Below are 14,123 nucleotides of genomic sequence, written 5' to 3' on the forward strand. Positions count from 1 at the left end.
GTTTTTGGCGTTGTACAGAGTTTCTTCCGCCTTCCTTGCATCTAGGCCCTGTCAACCTTCTGATCGCAGACGTCGCTAAATTCTTGGGTCTTAAGTTTGACAGAAAACTGTGCTGGTCCTCCCACGTTTCCTATCTTTCGGATCGCTGTCTGCGATCCCTGAACACCCTCTGTGTCCTGAATGGTACCTCCTGGGGAGCACACCGAGTGGTCCTTCTCCGCCTCTATCGCGACTTAGTGCGCTCGAAATTGGACTATGGAAGCATAGTTTACTCTTCTGCTCGGCCGTTTATTCTTCAGCGTCTCGACTCTGTCCACCTCCGTGGATTACATTTAGTGTCCGGAGCTTTTTACACCATCCCTGAGACTGCTGAACCTCCGCTGTCCAATCGGCGCGCTGTCCTTCTGAGTCGTTATGCTAGCCATCTGCCTTCCATGCCTGCTAATCCGGCCCATAACCATTTTTTCGACGCCTCCTTGGAATTAGGTTATGTAGGCCACCCTTCCTCCCTACTATCACAGGGAGTCCACTTCCGTCAACTGCTACATTCTCTTTCCTTCCACTTCCATAAGACTTTCTTGACAACTTGGGGTAGAGCACCGCCTTGGCTCTGGCCCCAGACCTGCCTGCTCCGTGACCTTTGTCATTTTCCCAAGGATGGTACCCCTTCTCTTGTTTATCATCGGGCATTTGCTGCTCAAAGCGCACAAATGAAGGATGCCACATTTATTTACACTGATGGCTCAAAAACATCGTTTGGTGTTGGGAATGCCTATATTGTTGGCGCCACCCCAATTCGATTTCAGCTTCCTGACCAGTGTTAAGTTTTTACTGCGGAGCTTTACGCTGTTCTCCAGGCTGTCCAATACATCCGTCGCCATCAGCGGATACAGTATGTTATCTGCTTAGGTTCGCTCAGCTCTCTCCTCAGTCTCCAAGCTCTTCACCCTGTCCACCCTCTGGTCCACCAGATTCAGGACTGCCCCCATTTTCTCCACTTGGGGGGGCGTCTCTGTGGCGTTACTCTGGATCTCAGGTCATGTTGGTATCTGTGGAAATGAGGCGGCCGATATAGCGTCCAAGGCTGCAGTCTCTCTTCTTCAGCCTGCTATTCACATGACTCCCTTCGCTGATCTACGGAGTGTTTTATGTTGTCGTGTGGCTCTTTTATGGCACGCACGTTGGTTGACACTTCCCAATAATAAATTGTAGGACTTGAAAGCTCTTCCCTGTGCTTGGACCTCTTCCTCCTGAACTCGTCGTCCGGAGGAGGTAGTTTTAACTATACTCCAGATAGGGCACTGTCGTTTTAGCCATCGACATCTTTTAAGTGGCGATCCTCCCCCACTCTGTCCCCCACTGCTGTCAACTGTGGATGGTGAGACACCTATTACTTGAGTTCCCCTGTTTTACTCCGGTACGCGCCCATCTACAGCTGTCGCCTGATATGCGAGTATCTTCCATTTTAGCAGATGACACGCACTCAGCCGATGGCGTTCTCGAGTTTATTAGTGCCAGTGAAATGACGTCAGTCATTTGAAGGTCTTTTTGGGGACAAACAACCCCCCTTCCATAGTGGTTTTTAAGCTTTCCTTCTGTTTTTAGTTTCTCCACTTTTTTTGAGTTTCGCTCTCATTGCTACTGGTTTCCAGTTTCGTTTTTTTACCTTTTCCTAAGTCACAGACCGGGCACAAATGACTGTAGCAGTTTTGCACCCTAAAACCATATAATGAAAAGAGCACTGAGAGAGAAGCTTTCTGCAGCTTTTTTCAGGAGTATTTCACATAGCGTTACTTATCATATGTCATAAACGTGGCTCTTTTGTGACCGTACCTACCGAAAGAAATATGAGAGAAGCTTCCCGCAGCTTCTTACAGAAACATTTCACATAGTGTTAATTATCAAACGTGATGATAGTGGCTTTGCTTTCACTGTACCTACCGAGAGGAGTGTGAGAGAAGCTCACTGCAGCTTCTTTCAGATATATTTCACATAGGGTTATTTATCAAACGCAATGTTTGTAGCTTTGCTGTCACTTTACCTACCGAGAGGAATGTGAGAGAAGCTCACTGCACCTTCTTCCAGATATATTTCACATAGGGCTATTGATCAAATGCGAAGATCATTGCTTTGTAGTCAGTATACCAACAGAGAGCAGTGTGAGAGAAGCTTTCTGCAGTTTCTTACAGAAATATTTATCATATGTCATAATCGTGGCTCTTTATTGACCATACCTACCGAGAGAAGTGTGAGAGAAGCTTACTGCAGCTTCCTACAGAAATATTTCACATAGGGTTATTTTTCAAACGTGATGATTGTGGTTCTTCTGTCACTGTACCTACCGAGAGGAGAGTGAGATCCCCCTGTGGGTCCGGGTGTTAGAATAGGCCCAGGGTATTCCTGCCTTCTTTAAGAGGTGACTAAAATGAGTCTCTCCCCCTCAAGGGGGTAGTTTGCACCTGCGTCTGGAGACGGATGGTTCCATGACTTACATTTGTGGTCATTTTTGTTTTTCGCTTATTCTGGTTTCTTTCTTCCTTTGTTTGTTTCCTTTCTTTGTCCTTCTCCCTTTTTCACTGTCTTCCTTGCCTTCTTCTCTTTGCCTTCTTGTCCACCCTATGGTCTCCGTTTCGGCATTTGAGACAGTCTGTCCTTTCCCTCCCCCTCACCTTTTTTTTTCCCCTCTTCTTCTTTCCTCCCTGTGAGTGCCTGAAGGCCGACCCAAGCCCCCCCCCCCCCTCCTGCGGGTTCAGGGGTATGAATAGGCCCGCAGTATTCCTACCTGTCGTATGAGGCGACTAAAAGGAGTCTCAACTGTTTCGGCCTTTAATGTGATGGTCCCCTGAGGGGTCTGACCGCACTATTTCCAAATTTTTCCGTTAGTGCGTACCATTTGGGGAAGGACACCTTACGTGTTGCATCTTAAATCCATCTTGCCCTAAGATCTGGCACACCTGATACTTTCATGGAGTTGGACTTACATCGAGCTTCTGGCCACATCCGCTGCAGTGTGTTCCGGATAGCATCCCATCCCTCCATTGTGCACTTCCATCTTTGCCCTCGTGATGTACATGGATATTTCGACACCCGACATCCAGCACGGTAGCCAGTCTGTTGTGGTGGGGTCGTCATTTACCCTCTGGTGGTAGCCCCCTGACTACACAAGGATCGCACTGCTGATGCCTGAGCTGCTACCTCCCCATGTATGCCGAGGAGTAGATGCCTATCCCTTTGGGGCATCGGGACTCCCGGCAAAGGCCATCCTGCCAGGTGGTCTTTGCTGCAGCTGGGTGGCACCCGTGGGGAGAGCCCCTGGTCGGAGTGGGTGGCAACAGGGCAGATGACCCGCAATGAAGCGTGGTACATCATCTCTCGCTGGTGGGCCCTCACCAACAGTCTATAAGCAATCGAGGTCTAACCTCAATGGAAAGAAATTTGATCAGAGATCATTTCCCTCCCTGGCCACTCCATGGGAGGAACGTTTGACCAAAGAAGGCAGTGGAGATTATTCACCCCGGTACCTCGTGTGTACACAAGTAGATGGGGAATCATTTATGTCGACCAAGCCCCAGTTTTTGTGGAGCATGTAGAGGACAAGTTCGGGGAGGTGGAGGGCTTGTCCAAAATGCGCTCTGGGTCAGTTCTGATCAAAACAGCATCCTCTGCCCAGTCACGGAGATTGTTCACTCGCGACAGGTTGGGGGATGTTTCCGTCACCATCACTTAAGAGCTTAAACATGGTCCAGGGGATTATATTCCACAGGGATCTTCTTCTGCAGTCCGACTATGAACTACGCGCCTATCCAGAACGACGAGGTGTTCACTTCGTCCGGTGTGTCCATCAGGGTCCGAGGGATAATCAGGTAGCCACTGGTGCCTTCATCTTGGCCTTCGAAGGTGATGTTTTACCCGAAAAGGTCAAGGTGATGGTTTACCGCTGTCATGTGAAGCCATATATCCGTCCTCCGATGCAGTGTTTTAAATGCTGGGAGTTCGGGCACATGTCATTTCGGCATCACATGTCGAGATTGTGGACGTCCTTTGCATCCCAATACTCCATGTGCTCCGCCTCCCATCTGTGTTAACTGTGGAGAACACCATTCCCCCTGCTCGCCAGACTGTAGGATACTCCAGAAGGAACGAAAGATAATGGAATATAAGACCCGGGACCGCCTGACCTACACCAAGGCTAAACGGAAGTATGAGCGACTCCATCGTGTGGCAATGACGTCAACCTACGCCGCTGCTGCAACAATGGTTCTCCCATCGTCACTTATCGTTGGCTCTAAGATCTGTCAGAATCCACCGGCCCCCTTGATTGTGGGGGACACTTCACTCCCTGTTGCTCCTGCTCCATCTTCTTCAGGAGCAACAGCCCCCCCCCCTCCCCCAACCATCGGGGACATCAGTTCCCCCTTCCCAGCTGGAGAAGAGTAAGACTTCTTCGGGTACTCTCGCCAGGAAGGGGTCCCTTGGGGACCTACCTTCGCAAGTTCCGACCAGTGGAAAAGCGGACACCCGCAAGTGGCTGAAACAACCACCAGTCCCTGGTCGTACGGCCTCACGGTCATCGTCCGTCCCTGAGACTGACCCAATGAAGCCCTCCAAGCCTGCACCACCGAAGGCACAGCGAGAGAAACGGAAGAAGAACGAAGTCCCCAAGGCTAACGACATTGCGGTGGCACCCATCCCACCGCTTCCTACAAACACTGCGTCTGAGGACGAGCTGGAGATTCTGGCGTCTGCTGAGGACCTCGATCTCGCCGGTCCCTCAGACGCCATGGAAAGCACTAGCACAGGTGCTCACTCGGAGGCAGCAGGTGACCCAGCGGCGTAATCTGCCTTCCCAGTCCCGTCACGCCTTTCTCAGACATAGACAATACCATCCTCCGGTGGAACTGCAGCGGTTTCTTCCACCATCTAGCTGAGCTCCGCCAACTAATCAGCCTTCACCCGTTCTTCCGCATTGCACTTCAGGAAACTTGGTTTCCAGCAATGCGAACCCCCGCCCTCCGTGGCTATCGGGGTTATTATAGGAACCGGGCAGCTTATGAAAGGGTGTCTGGTGGCGTCTGCATCTACTGAAACACCTTTCAGTGGACGGCAAGCGACACCTCCTCGACCTTTATAACCGTCTCTGGGTCGAGGGTGAGTTTCCATCGCAGTGGCGGGAAAGCATTGTCATCCCTGTTTTGAAACCAGGCAAGAGCCCTTTGGAGGTGGACAGCTACCGCCCCATTAGCCTCACCAACGTTCTTTGCAAGCTTCTCGAACGGATGGTGAGCCGGTGCTTCAATTGGGTACTGGAGTCTCGGGGCCTTCTGGATCCGTCTCAGGGTGCGTTCCGTAAAGGCCGCTCCGCCACCGACAATCTGGTGAGTCTGGAGTCGGCCATCCGTACTGCCTTTGTCCGCCGTCAACACCTGGTCGCTGTCTTTTTCGACATGCAGAAGGCGTACGATACGACATGGCGTCATCACATACTTTCTACGCTTCATGGATGGGGTCTTCGGGGCTCTTTATCTGAAATTTTCTGTCGTATCGTACCTTCCACGTGCAAGTCGCGGCCTCTCATAGTTCCTCCCACGTCCAGGAGAACGGGGTACCACAGGGATCTGTCATCAGTGATGCCTGTTCTTAATCGCAATAAACGGGCTTATTGCAGCGGTGGGAAATTCTGTCTCCGCTTCCCTGTGTGCTGACGACTTCTGCCTTTACTACGGCTCTACTGGCATTGCAGCTGTTGAACGTCAGCTACAGGGCGCTATCCGCAAGGCGCAGTCTTGGGCTGTAGCGCATGGTTTTCAGTTTTCGGCTGCCAAGACGCGCGTTATGCATTTCTGCCGGCGCCGAACGGTCCATCCTGAGCCGCAGCTTTATCTTGCCGACGAACTCCTTGCTGTGGTGGAGACCCACAGGTTTTTGGGTGTAGTTTTTGATGACCAGCTGACTTGGCTGCCTCATATTCGGCAGCTTAAACAGGCATGTTGGCGGCATCTAAACGCTTTGAGATGCTTGAGCCACACCCGCTGGGGCGCCGACCGATCTACCCTGTTACGGCTCTACCAGGCGTTAATCCAGTCCCGTCTGGATTATGGGAGCCTGGCTTACGGCTCAGCATCCCCATCTGCATTGCAGGTGCTGCACCCAATCCTCCACAGCAGGATATGCCTTGCCACTGGTGCTTTCCGTACCAGCCCTGTGGACAGCATACTAGTGGAGGCAGGTGTCCCTCCACTGCAGTTACGGCGCCAACGTTTGCTGGCCGCTTATGTTGCCCATGTTTTCAGTTTGCTCAGGCATCCTAACTATCGGCTACTATTCCCAGAGTCACACGTCCATCTTCCAGAACGTCGACCCAGGGCTGGCAGTACGATCGCGGTCCGCGTCAGAGCTTCTATCCGGGCTTGGGGCCTTACTTCTTCCGCCTCCTTTCATGGCATCTCTGCATACACCCCCATGGTGTGTGCCTCGCCCTCGCCTTCAGCTGGAATTGGCACAGGGCCCGAAGGACTCAGTCCCTCCGGAGGCCTTCCACCACCGCTTCCTTTCCCTCCTTGCAATGTATAAGGGCTCTGGCATTGCGTACACTGACGGCTCGATGGTTGCTGGTCGTGCCGGTTATGCGCTAACTCTAGGGGACCATTCCGAACAACGTTCATTGCCGGCTGCCTTCAGCGTTTACACTGCTGAGCTGGTCGCCATCTTTCGTGCCCTAGAGTATATCCGCTCCTGCTCAGGTGAGTCCTTCGTGATCTGTAGCGATTCCCTGAGCGGTTTACCAGCTGTCGACCAGTGTTTCCCTCGTTCTCGTCTGGTGATGGCTATCCAGGAGTCCCTGCATACTCTTGCCCGTTGCGGCCGCTCTGTGGTCTTTGTGTGGACCCCCGGTCATGTCGGTATCCCGGGCAATGAATATGTTGACCGCCTGACGAAAGAAGTCATCAGTAAACCATCTATGGACATTGGCCCCCCAGAGACTGATTTGCGAGCAGTCCTCCGCCGAAAAGTTTTTGCGCTTTGGGGCGCTGAATGGCGCGATCGGATCACGCCCAATAAACTCCGTGCCATTAAGGAGACGACGACCGTGTGGCGGTCATCCATGCGAGCCAACCGCTGGGACTCAGTCGTCCTTTGTCGGCTCCGCATTGGCCACTCTTGGCTGACACACAGTTACCTACTGCGTCGGGAGGACCCTCCTTTGTGTCGCTGCGGGGCGGCTTTGACAGTGGCCCACATTTTGTTGGCCTGCCCCCTTTTTGCTGTGGTCAGGCAGACATTTGCGCTGCCTGATACGCTCCCTACCCTTTTAACTGATGACCCTGCTATGGCTGGCTTAGTTTTACGTTTTATTCGGGCAGGGGGTTTTTATAATTTAATTTGAGTGTTTATGTTTTATATTATTGTTTTGTCTTGATTCTGACCTTTGGCCTACGGTTTTAAACTGAGTTTTTAATGTGTTCTCGGTGGTTGGCTTTTCCTTTTTTATTCCATGGTCGGCCAACCACCGCCACACTCCGTGTGATTTTAATTTGTTATGTCTGTTCTTTGACTGAGGTTTTCTTGTTCTGTGTTCTCTATTGTCTCTATTATCCGTTTTTTTACTCTGTGTGGTAGTTTTTAAGTTTGGAACAAGGGACCGATGACCGTTGCAATCTGGTCCCTTTAATCCCACAAACCAACCAACCGACCCACGCATTTGCACACATAGCCGGTGATGGGGTAACGCGTAATTCCCAGCCTGGGTAGGCAAGTAAGGCATGCACATACCCCCTGGTAAAGGCCAGGCCCAGGGAGGGGTGATTGCCTGAGCTGACACCTTCCAACCATGCCGATTAGTCCCTCCGTCCGTTTCTCGGGAGGTGTGATCTGAGGTGTAAACATTCACCTAAGGCAGTAGCGCCCTCTGAGAGGGCCCCCACAAGGAAGGAGCGCACCATTGGAGATGCTGGCAATCATGGGGGATTGATCCGCAATAGATTTCTCTTCTTCTTCTCTCTCGACTTCTGCTCAAAAATTGAAACTTGACCAGCCACCAGTGACAAAAGTACTACCGCCTGCCCCAAAGTTACTCGTAGTTCCTAGATCAGAAGATGGAAAGGATTTTTCATCTGTCAACCCTTTCATTATTCAGAAGGGTGTAGATGCAATAGCCAGATCTGTCAAGTGTTGTACCAGGATGCGTAAAGGTACCTTGTTGTTGGAAACTGAGAGCACCTTTCAGGCACAAAAACTCCTTCGGGCCACACACCTGTACTCATTCCCTGTCCGGGTGGAGGCTCACCACACTTTGAATTTGCCGCGTGGTGTGGTATATACTAGATCACTCGACGGATTGACAGACGAGGAGATTCAGTCTTTCCTCACTAAGCAGGGCATGACGGCTGTCCATAGGGTCATGAGAAAGGTCAACAATGAACTTGTACCGACCCGGACACTTTTCGTGACCTTTGATAGTGTTCAGCTGCCATCGCGCATCAAAGCGGGCTATTAGGTTATTTCTGTTCGCCCCTATGTCCCGACACCTACGCGCTGCTACCAGTGTCGGCGTTTTAATCACACCCGCCAGTCTTGTTCTAATGTACTGTCCCATCTACAAGGATGAATGCTGTATACAGGAAATTCGGGTCAAAGAGAAAGGGTCCACCTCAGCTGCTCGCAAGCTATTTGCTAGTAGAAAGCCCACGCTGCTCACAGCGGGGAAATACAGTACTGTCCTCGATTTTCCTCGGCCTACCAGGGAGGTGTCGACACAGACATGCGATCTAGCCTTTAACGCTACGGTCGTCCGTTCGGCCAGTGCTAAGATCGCTCGGTCAACGTCTCCTCTTCCTGCCATCACCACTAAGACACAAGCACATTCATCAGCTTCTGCCAAGACTAAGACCCAGAAGTCGGATACACGGGGCTTCAAGAAGGAACTGTCACGTGAAGACATCCTATGTGCCCTGAACTCCCAGCCATCGACCAGTACTTCGACTAAACGACCTTCCAAGATGGCTCATAGGAAGCAAAGTTTTCGCCTCGGCGTCTTTCTTCTCCTGTGCCACCCAGTGGTTGCCGCCCCAGGCCATCATCCATTTCGCCTGGCTGCACCGCTGGTAGCCAAACATCTGGCCATTCACCAGTGGAGGAAGCTCCCCCTCCCGGCCATCTTAACATTGAGGCCGACGAACCTATTGAAAAAATCGGTGATGACACTCCGCCTATTGGTAGCGGCAGCAGTGCTCGCTCGAAGCCAGGCCCTCAGTAGCCTTCCAGGTGACGCCTTCTTGCTTCTCTTTTTTCTTTTTCTTCTGACGATGGCACTTCTTCATTGGAATATTCGCGGCATTCGCTCCAACCGAGAGGACTTAAAGTTGCTGCTGCACTTGCATTGTCTGCTCGTAGTAGCTCTCCAGGAAATGAAGCTACGCTCATGTGATCGAATTGGCTTGGCACACTATACCTCTGTGCATTTTACCTACCCCCTGTGGCAGGTATTCTGGCTCATGTAGGGGTTATGATGCTGGTCCGGGATGATATCTAGTACGATCCTATCACATTGCACACCAATCTGCATGCAATTGCCGTCTGAATTACTCTCCCCACTTTCACATTTTCCATTTGTGCCAATTACACTCCATTGTCATCTGCCGTTACTAGGGCAGACATGACACGAATTATTGTTCAGCTGCCTGCACCATTTTTGTTGACTGGAGACTTCAATGCCCACCATCCCCTTTGGGGCTCTCCAGCATCCTGCCTGAGAGGCTCCCTGTTAGCAGACCTTTTCGACCACCTCAATCTTGTCTGCCTCAATACTGGTGCCCCTACTTTTCTTTCGGACACAACTCACACTTATTCCCATTTAGACCTCTCTATATGTACTACCCAACTTTCATGCCGGTTTGAGTGGTACCCTCTTCCTGATATGTATTCGAGTGACTACTTCCCTTGTGTTATCCCTTTCCTGCATCATACCCCATCTCCATGCTCAACTAGTTGGAACATTTCCAAAGCAGACTGGGGGCTCTTCTCTTCCAGGGCGACATTTCAGGATCAAAATTTTGCAAGCTGCGATAGTCAGGTCGCACACCTCACGGAAGTCATACTCACTGCTGCTGAATATTCCATCCCTCACACTATTTCTTCTCCATGTGGCGTACTGGTCCCCTGGTGGACCACAGCCTGTAGAGACGCTTTATGTGCTCGTCGACGTGCTTTACGCACCTTACAATCACCACCCTACGTTGGCGAATTGTATTAATTATAAACAGTTACGTATGCAGTGTCGTTGTGTTATTAAAGAAAGCAAGAAAGCCAGCTGTGCTGCTTTCACAAGCTCCTTCAACAGTTTTACTCCCTCTTCTGTTGTCTGGGATAGCCTGCGCTGGCTATTTGGCACTAAGGTCCATTCCCCAGTTTCTGGCTTGACGCTCGCGAATGACGTCCTTGTGGCTCCTGAGGATGTTTCCAATGCCTTCGGCCGATTTATCACAGAGGTTTTGAGCTCTGCTCATTACCACACTCCCTTCCTCCCCTGAAAACAGGCAGAGGAGGCAAGACCACCTAACTTTCGCTCCTCGAATCATGAAAGTTATAATGCCCCATTCACCATGCGGGAACTCGAAAATGCACTTGCCCGGTCACGGTCCTCCGCTCCAGGGCCTGATTCTATTCATATCCAGATGCTGAAGAACCTTTCTCCTGCGGGTAAAGGTTTTCTTTTTCGTACTTATAATCGCATCTGGATTGAGGGTCATGTTCCCACATGCTGGCTGAATCTATTGTTGTCCCGATTCCTAAGCCGGGAAAGGACAAGCACTTGCCTTCCAGTTATCAACCCATTTCCCTTACCAGCTGTGTCTGTAAGGTGATGGAACGAATGGTTAATTCTCGTTTGGTTTGGCTGCTCGAATCTCAATGCCTACTTACCAATGTACAATGTGGATTTCGTAGGCGCCGCTCTGCTGTTAACTTGGCGACCTTCATTATGAATAACTTCTTGCGGAAGCGCCAGACAGTGGCTGTGTTCTTTGATTTGGAGAGGACTTACGACACCTGTTGGAGGGTGGGCATTCTCCTCACCATGCATACATGGGGCATTTGCGACCGCCTCCCTTTTTTTATTCATGCATTTTAATGGATCGACAGTTGAGGGTACGTGTGGGTTCTGTCCTGTCCGACGCCTTTTGCCAGGAGAATGGGGTGCCACAGGGCCCAGTTTTGAGCATTGCTCTCTTCAAAAATGATTCAAATGGCTCTGAGCACTATGGGACTTAACATTTGAGGTCATCAGTCCCCTAGAACTTAGAACAACTTGAACCTAACTAACCTTAGGACATCGCACACATCCATGCCGGAGGTAGGATTTGAACCAGCGACTGTAGCGGTCAAGCGGTTCCAGCCCCCCAGGGGGTCAACAACTCTTTTGTGGATACGTGCGTAGCGAGCACAGGACCCTGAGCTACTGTGGCCCTCCTTCCTTTCCGGGCTGCATACCTTCCTTTTCCGCATCCTTCCCTGTCCCCTATCTTCGCACCCCCTCCCCTCACCTCTGGCTCTTTCCTTCCCTTCCCTTTCTCCCCCTCTGGGAGTATGGTTTGTGCCTACGTCCGGAGACGGACGCTCGTAAATGTGACGCATTCTTCGCCTTCTCTGCTTGTATGTCTTCATCCTTCCTTTCTCCTTCACTTTTTCTTACCTCTTCTCTTTACCCTTTTCTCCGCTGCGGCGTTTGAGACCCCTCTTCTTTCCTTTCCCTTTCTCTTTCTTCCTCCCTGTGCGTGTCTGAAGGCCGACCAACGCATTTTTGTGCGTAGATGGTGACGGGGTAACGCGTAATTCCCCGCCCCAGGTAGACAGGTAGGACACGTACGTACCCCCTGGTAACGGCCAGGCCCAGGGAGGGGTGATTACCCGAGCTGATACCTTCAGAAAGTGCCGATTGGTTCCTCCGTCCGTTTGTTGGGAGGTGTGACCTGAGGTGTGAACAATCACCTCAGAGAGGGACTCCACATGGGAGGAGCGCGCCATCGGAGACGCTGGTAATCATTGGGGATTCTTCTGCAATGGTTTCCTCACCTTCCACTATGTCTGCTCACAAGCGTAAGTTCACTGAGTCTCAGCCACAGACAGTTCTTCCATCGTTGCCACGGTTCCTTGTTGTTTCTCGGTCTGATGATGGTCACGACTTCTCCACGGTCAAACCTTTCATTATTCAGAAAGGTGTCGACGCAATTGTAGGTCCTGTAAAATCTTGTTCCAGGTTACGGAATGGCACCTTGTTGTTAGAAACAGTCAGTGCCCTCCAGGCACAAAAATTTGCTGCGTACTTTACTGCTCCACACCTTCCCTGTCCGGGTTGAAACGCACTGCACTTCAAATTCCTCACGTGGAGGCATTTATACACGCTCCCTCGACAGATTGTCTGACGAAGAAATTCAGCACTACCTTTCTGACCAGGGTGTAACGGCTGTTCATAGAGTTATGAAAAGGGTTGACACGAACATCGTTCCAACCCATACTGTCTTCTTGACATTTGACAAAGTTCAACTCCCATCGAAAATCAAAGCAGGCTATGAGATAATTTCCGTTCGCCCTTACGTCCCAAACCCTACGAGTTGCTTTCGGTATCGGCGGTTCAATCACACCAGCCAGTCCTGTTCCAATCCGGCCAAATTTTTACGTGTGGCAAGGATGCCCATGAGGGTGCTTGTCCACCTCCATCCCCTCGTTGCATCAACTGTATGGGTGACCACGCTGCTTCCTCTCGCGATTGCCCCATTTTTAAGGACGAAAACCTCATCCAGGAAATCAGAGTGAAGGAAAAGGTGTCGACCTTTGCTGCTCGAAAATTATTCGCCAGTCGACAGCCCACCGTGCCTCAGATTGGAAAATACAGCACTGTCCTTGCTTCTCCTCGGCCAACAAAGGAGGCGGCCACACAGACTTGCGACCTCACCTTTAGTGCCATGGCCGTCAGTTCGACCAGCGCAAAGATCGCCCGTTCAACCTCAATACTTTCGCCTGCCCACTCTATGGCTCACCCTTCATCGGGTTTTGCTAAATCTGGAGCCCAAAAGTCAGACAACGAGACTTCGAAAAAAGAGCATAGTCGTGAAGATCTTTTACGTACACCAACTTCACAACCATCGGTTCCTCCTTCATCTAAACATCATATTTCCAAGAAGGCTACAAAGAAACCCAGTTCCTCTCCTTCTCCGCCAAGGCATGTCCCATCTACAGCTCCACCTGGCGGAAATCGCCCTCGGTCGTCTTCTGTGTCGCCGAGGCGCACTGCTGGTGGCCGATCAAACGTCCGATCGCTGGTGGCAGGAGCTGCTCCTGACCAACCTATGAATCAGGCACCTAATCGCCAGTCATCTTCTGTCTTCAGGAAACAAAGCTGCGTCCCCATGCCTGCTTTGTTCCCCCCCATTTTCAGTCTGTCTGATTTGATCTCCCCTCTGTTGAAGGCACTCCAGCCCATGGAGGACTCTCCATTATCACCCAATCCCCTTAAACACTTTCTTCCAAGCTGTCGCTGTCCGTCTTTCCCTTTCTGTATATACCTTTTCTCTTTGTACTGTATACATTCCATCGTCCACACCAATGGCACGAGCTTATCTCCTTCATCTTCTTGGTCAGCTTCCACTGCCCTATTTGCTGGTTGGGGACTTCAATGCCCACCACCCGCTTTGGGGATATCCACATCCTTGTCCACGTGGCTCACTATTGCTAGACGTCTTCCACCAAGCGGATCTAGTTTGCCTCAACACTGGGGTCCCTACATTTTTGTCTGCCTCCACGACAAATTTCTCTAGTTTGGACCATTCGGTCGGTACTGTTCCGCTAGCTCGGCGCTTCGAATGGTTCGCCCTTGATGATACACACTCGAGTGACCAGTTTCCATGTGTCCTTAGACTCGAGCCTCAACTGCCTTATATGCGCCCGCGACGCTGGAAGTTTGCCCAAGCCGATTGGACACTTTTTTCGTCTCTAGCGACATTCGATGAACGTTACTTTCCTAGCGTCGAAGATGGGGTCACACGTATTACCGACGTTATTCTTACAGCTGCGGAACGTTAAATACCACGCACCTCCGAACTGCCCCGGCGACCCCCAGTTCCTTGGAGGAA

The sequence above is a fragment of the Schistocerca nitens genome, chromosome 2, assembly GCF_023898315.1.
Source record: "Schistocerca nitens isolate TAMUIC-IGC-003100 chromosome 2, iqSchNite1.1, whole genome shotgun sequence".
Taxonomy (NCBI): domain Eukaryota; kingdom Metazoa; phylum Arthropoda; class Insecta; order Orthoptera; family Acrididae; genus Schistocerca; species Schistocerca nitens.